Source organism: Octodon degus, unplaced genomic scaffold (genome assembly GCF_000260255.1).
Source record: "Octodon degus isolate 3935 unplaced genomic scaffold, OctDeg1.0 scaffold00207, whole genome shotgun sequence".
In the NCBI taxonomy this organism is placed as follows: domain Eukaryota; kingdom Metazoa; phylum Chordata; class Mammalia; order Rodentia; family Octodontidae; genus Octodon; species Octodon degus.
The window spans coordinates 2,776,401-2,782,679 of record NW_004524783.1 but is presented as its reverse complement, the minus strand read 5'-3'; the positions used below and the strand labels follow the sequence as shown (position 1 = coordinate 2,782,679).

Below are 6,279 nucleotides of genomic sequence, written 5' to 3'. Positions count from 1 at the left end.
CTTGCCAGGCAGGTGCTTATGCCACTGAGCTGTCTCCCAAGCCCCTGGTGCAGTTATGACATTAGCACAGACCAAAATTCTTTTTTTTAGTGAAGGGTCTACAGGGTGTTCAGGGTCTCACTACTAGATCGGACTCATAGTGATACACCTGTTTACAGCCTCTCAAGAGTGAGATTACAGGCATGTGGCAGCACACCCAGGCTCAATTGCTCTCTCAGCATACCCCAGAGACCGGGCTGGCACTCTACCGAAATTCTTACCCAAAAGAGATTATATGGTTAAGGCAGTTATAGTTTTGTATTTACAGAACTATAATTAGGAACACTAACAATGGGTAGTGATAGCAGTTGACAAATTTTTGTACCTAATGAGTTTGTATTTTAGACAGTAAGAGCAAGCATTTTGTCCGTATAGCAAAGCAGATATTAAGTTAGGAATTTGTATTTAAGTAAGTTCCCCTAAATTCTGCCTGATCACTTCCCCTTGATGTACCTGGTGTCTTCCAGGCAGACTAGTTCACCCCGGTTACCTGTTGCCTCCTCTGTAGATCAAGAGAAAAAGAGAAAGGACGCTGTCATAAACCTGGGTCTAACAAAGTGTCTCAGCTTACCAGGTCCAGATCAACTAAGTATAAACTTGTCCAGATGTGCCTGGCTTGGGTCTAGCTGCTGTGCTGAGCTTCTTCCTGCTGCAGCCCTTGGAAGTGAACCCATTTTGCCCCTCTGACAAGATGTTCTGGTCCTGGATTAGCTGGGTGGTTCTGGCCCCTCGCCTCTCTGCACAGACTTCAGCTGCAGAGTTTCACACTGTCTGATGGAGGAGGTTCTCCACACATGCTGGGTCTGGGTTGGGGCTGGAGGGGGTCCGGTGGGCTTAGCAGAGTGGAAGGACACACATACACTGGGCCTTGGCTAGGTCTGGAGGGGTCCTGCAGGCTCAGCAGAGCAGAAGGTCGCACATACATGCCAGGCCTGGGCTGCATCTGCATGGCTTGCATGCTAGAATAAGATGGCACAGAAGGGTGCTCCAGTGCATGCATTTACCGCACACATCTGCGCAGGGCTCATCTGTTGGCTAGAGTGATCTGTGCTAGCAATGGACGCCTTGAACTGAGTTGCAAAGCCCAAAACAAAAAGAGCCAAGAGATTCCTTGAGAAGAGAGAACAAAACTTGGTGAAAATATTAAAAATGCCATGCTTGATTAAAGGGGGAAACACAAACGCAACAGTGACCCAAGTCCTAAAAGATATGTATGCACTGAAAAAAAAACAAAACATAGAGCTCTGTATAAAAAGAAAAAATTTGTAAGACCATTTGAAGATCAGACATCACTGGAATTCTTTTCAAAGAAGTCATATTGTTCTTTATTCATATTTGGATCCCCTAATAAGAAGCATCCCAATAACCTAGTAATAGGTCATGTGTATGACTACCACATGCTGGGTATGATTCAATTAGGTATTGAGAAATCTGTGTCTCTAAAAGATATTAAGAATAGATAAAAACATTTAAAATTAGAATACATTTTAAAAATAGGCATAAAGAATTATATACTTCTCATGTTTGCACATAAGTCCAAAAATCTCACCATATACAACCTTGAAGCAGGACAGTTCCATGATATTCCTTTTCCAGTCTCTTGCCTTCATTCACCACCCCCTTCTTTTTGAACAGCCATCTACCCTAGAAACATCATAGCAGCAACTGGCATGTCATGACAAGCAGCCCATATTCAGAAGACCAGAATGACAGGCTCGACTTAAAGTTCAACATATCAATACTTGATGAAAAATGCCTGTTCCATATTATACCTAAGATGTTTGATATGCAGACAGATAGTGAGGTTAAGCTTAACAGCCTAAGTTGTTTGATAATAACAATAAGCTTGTCTTCTGGATGGTTAACCACCTACGTTTGCAGACCAAAATTAGAGAAAAAGGAGGGCTACAAGGAAAGCCAACATTTTGGCCCTAGCCTTCTAAGGTCAATTAAGATTCAGGACATATGAGAACTTGTACTACAATGTCATGTAACTCAGCAGTGTCCCAAATTTTCTGATCAAGGAGATTATGGGGCCAAAGAGGAAAGTGATTGATGATGTAGAGTGTGCCTAAGGAGAGTCACATGGAGAGAAAACATTTATCAAGCTTTCACAGAGAGCACATTGGCCAAGCAATGGCTGTGACTCATCCACATGGCTGACACTGACAAAGGTTCTACAACCTGAGGTACAGGATCTCAGGATGAATCCTGAGGGGATTTCACTGACCTTATCAGATCCAAAAGCTACAACTCTTGTTGCATAGGTCCTGCTTTACCTTGGTCTTAACCATCCAGCAGAAAAGTATGAAAGCGAAGTATAAGAAGTAAAGCCATGCTGTTTTGTTGAGCTATTGTTGACTCAGGTCAACAATTTCTGACATTGCCAGTGAAGTGGAAGACCCAATACTATTATGGGCTACTGGACTCTTTTAGAATATTTTGCTGAGTTTACACACCTATAATATTCAAATAATGGAACTTAACCAAAAAAGGGTATATAGATGAATGTCCATTTTGTATCTGTGTATTCAAAGTGGTTAGGATAGATATATAGTTACTTTCTCTTAATGAATAGAGGGATTTATTCTAATGGTGTTTGTAAATAGGATATCATGTCCACATCTTGTACAGCAATTAACCACTAGGAAGAATGTATGCAATGTGTTAAATATTGAAACTGTCCTACCAATTTGATTTGAAACTGTCTCATTGCTATTTGTTTATCAATAAAATAATGGGAAAAATAAAAATAAAAGATATTAAGAACAGTAAATGTGCTGAGGGAACAAAGCCCATATTAATATTTGCTGACAATGATCTTGATGTGATGGAAGACTACAGAAGGCTGAAAAGCCTTCTTATTGGTCTCTTCAGAGGCCCCACAGGGGCAAATATCCCTCTGGCTTGGTTAGAGTATGTTCTACACTTCACTGCTCTGAAAGGGAAGGCTATTTTTGTGGCTGTAAATTGCTCTTGAAGAAATCTGATTGCAGAATGCCATGAACTGAGTTGGAAGAGATGGGACCTTCATTGGACCTGGTTCTGAGGAGGACACACCCGGCTTCAGATGACCTTTCTAAATTATCTATGAAAATGTCACAAGCTCTCAAGCCAAAGAAGAAGAAAAGTATATCTCAGGATACTTTTGGTACAACTTACGGAAGGATTCATATGCAGAAACAAGATCCAAGCAAACTACGAACTAGGAAAATGAAGGGCTTGAAGAAGTGACCTGTAGAAAGGCTAACAGAAGATCAGGAGAGAAAATCAAAGAGAATTCAAAACAATTAATAGAACTTTACAACAACAACAAGAAAGATGGCACAGGACAGTGTCCTGGTTCAGGGTTGTCATCACAGCTGCAGAAACAGAAGAAGTAAATGACTGTTTCATCTAGTTATAACTTTTACTGATTTTGTTGTGAACAAAGTACAGTGACGTCCTGGCTCAAGTCATGGTTATTTTCCTATCAAGAAAGACGTCTATTTCTTCAATCCACGATTCCAAGTTGTTCTCACAACCAGTGACAAGTGGAAGAAGTAACAAGACCCTGAGGACTTGCAGTACACTTGGGACTTAAATGTGTCCTCTCTTGGGTCTTTGCTGCTTGCTGAAAGAGAGCCTCCAGCTGTCCCTGTTATCCTAATGGAAGCAGTCAAAACCGGCTAATGCTACCTGCCCTACAGATGACCTACAGACCTTGTGAACATAGACAGGATCCATCAACACTAACTCAGACTGAGACAAGAACAAAAATTTAAGGTTTCTTGAAAGCAAGCAGTAATATGCCACCATGTGTCCAATCTTACATAAATATCTGTTAATCTGAGCAACAGATTTGACAATAAAAATAGATAATATATCAACCATTGTTAATCGGCTATTATTGTTTTGAAAATCTGTAACATGTTTCTGTCTTTGTTTCTGATTTTTGTCCTTGCTTTTGTTTTTACTTTTCAGAATAAAATAAAATAAAATTAACAACAACAACAACAAAAAAGACTAACTCAGACTAGGCTGATCATGTGGTTTTTCTTAGCCAGTGTCCACATGTAGAAATGAAGGTCAGCAGGTGAGTTTATTTGAAGTTTCTAAGTTTTAGAAGTGGCTTATTATGAAGTAAATTCTGGAACTCTATTATAATTGATCAGGGTCAAAAATCCTTTCAGCTCACCATTCCGCCCTTCCTAAGAGGTGAACCAAACTGTCATATTTACAGAAAGATTGCCAAATGTCACTCATGATCCTTGCATTTCAAGTAGCAGGAATAGGAAAATGGCAAAGGAAGCCTTCCACATGAGAAAGATGTGAGATTTTTAAAAAGAGCTCTCTTAAGAGCACCACCAAAGTTCTTAACTACACTTATCTGCAAAGAAGATTGGCAAGTATAGTTTTTATTTTAGGACACATTGCAGACAACCCCACAAAATAGGATTTCTATAATCAGGAGAAAAAAGAGAAATGGAATATGAGTTAGCAGGGAGCAATTTTGGTCACATGATTGTCAAGAATCCTTTGGAGTTTTAAGACAGTTTATTTTTGAGTTATTGATGAATACTTCTTATTCTATTGCGTAGAGATACTGTGTCATTACTAGTTCAGATGCTTTAAAAAATAAAATAAGGAATTTGTCGGACATTATTTTCACTTGTCACTTCACCTACCCTAGGAATATGATTGTGAATAGGGAGCTTTTGAAATGTTTTATAACTCTCCACTATGCAGTAAAAGAATAGAGCAGGTATTAGGGGCATTGTTTTGAAATTTATTCAGATATTCTTTATTTTTTATTTTTTAAAGAATACAAAATAGTGATAAAAACACTAGAAACAATGTAAAATTTCACTAAACAAAGTAATAGGAATTCAATAATGGTTGCTATGTTACATGGTGCCATCTTCAAATTAGTTGCTCAGATTACTAAATATAAATGTGTAAGATTTGCTTAAAGAAAAAACAAAGCAAAGTAATAACAAAAAAAGTTGTAAGAAATTCAAAAGAAGAAGAAGAAAAAAAAATAAAAGAAATTTAAGCCTTAACTCTTCTTACAAAAGACCAAAAGAAATCAACAGTGTAATTATCCAAACTATTGTGCATATATACCTAAATATATCTTTTTACCCTCTTTCATTTGCCCTTTTCCTCATCCAGGTTTTCCTTCCCATTAAATAAAGTCTTTCCCTTTCACAGTATCTGCTGTATCTCTCAGATTTTAATTACTCTTTCAGGTTCTCACACTACAGAGATAATACAGTGTTTGCTCGTGTGGATCTGATTTATTTCACCTGCCAATATGGCCTCAACCTGCATTTATTTATCCACAAAAACATTGAATTTATCTTTTTATAGTTGAATACTACTCCATTGTGTAACAATACGATAAGAGTTTTATCCATTCCTCAGCTGATGGGCATTTGGGTTGTTTCCAAGATTTAGCTACGACAAATTGCACAGCTATAAACATATATCACATATATCACTGTGATATGATGATTTCAGTTCTCAGCAGTTAAATAAGGCTAGTGGAATATAGATCAGAGGAGGAGCAAGATGTGGAAGAAACCCTCCGTGTTTCCAGGTTGTTTTAGCACTTCAGAATTTGTCAGGCTATATTATTGTTCATATTTCAGCTTCCATCACATAAAACTTATAAAGCCTGGTGTATGACTGATTCAAAATAAATCAGGATATTATCTATCCTGAGAGAAATCCATGTAAGAATAAATGTTGTATAAAAATAAACATATGCCTACTGTGCTAATCGCATATTTATCTTAAAGTCAAGAAAACAAAATGTTAAACAAAATCACTGAATACATCAATTCTGTGCCATAAACTGCTTAAAATGCACTAGAAGAAGGATTTTGAAAATACTCCTTTTATAAAGATTCCAGCCAGCCCAAGACTGAAACAGGGGAACAGCTCCCATGAAACTCAGGAAGGACAGAATTTCCCATCAGCTGAATGACTGGTGACTGGGAGTGGATCTAAACCAATACACAGAAAACATACATAAAATTGCTTATATCCAGAATTTATGGAATTAAGTTTTATGAATGCTACATAAAGATAAAAAATAAATTGTTCACCACAGTACATAATATGCATATTACATGGCAGTAAATATTGTGTTGTTTTTTATTTTTATTTTTTTCCATAATTTTATTGACAGACAAATAGCAATGAGACAGTTTCAAATCCAATTGGTAGGACAGTTTCAATAATTAACACATTGCA

General features: G+C 37.6%; 1 pseudogene; it reads left to right on the top strand.

Annotated features, from left to right (window-relative positions):
* The first annotated feature begins 1,095 nt into the window (after positions 1-1,095).
* On the top strand, positions 1,096-3,333 carry LOC105744022 (annotated as a pseudogene).
* The last annotated feature ends 2,946 nt before the right edge of the window (positions 3,334-6,279 follow it).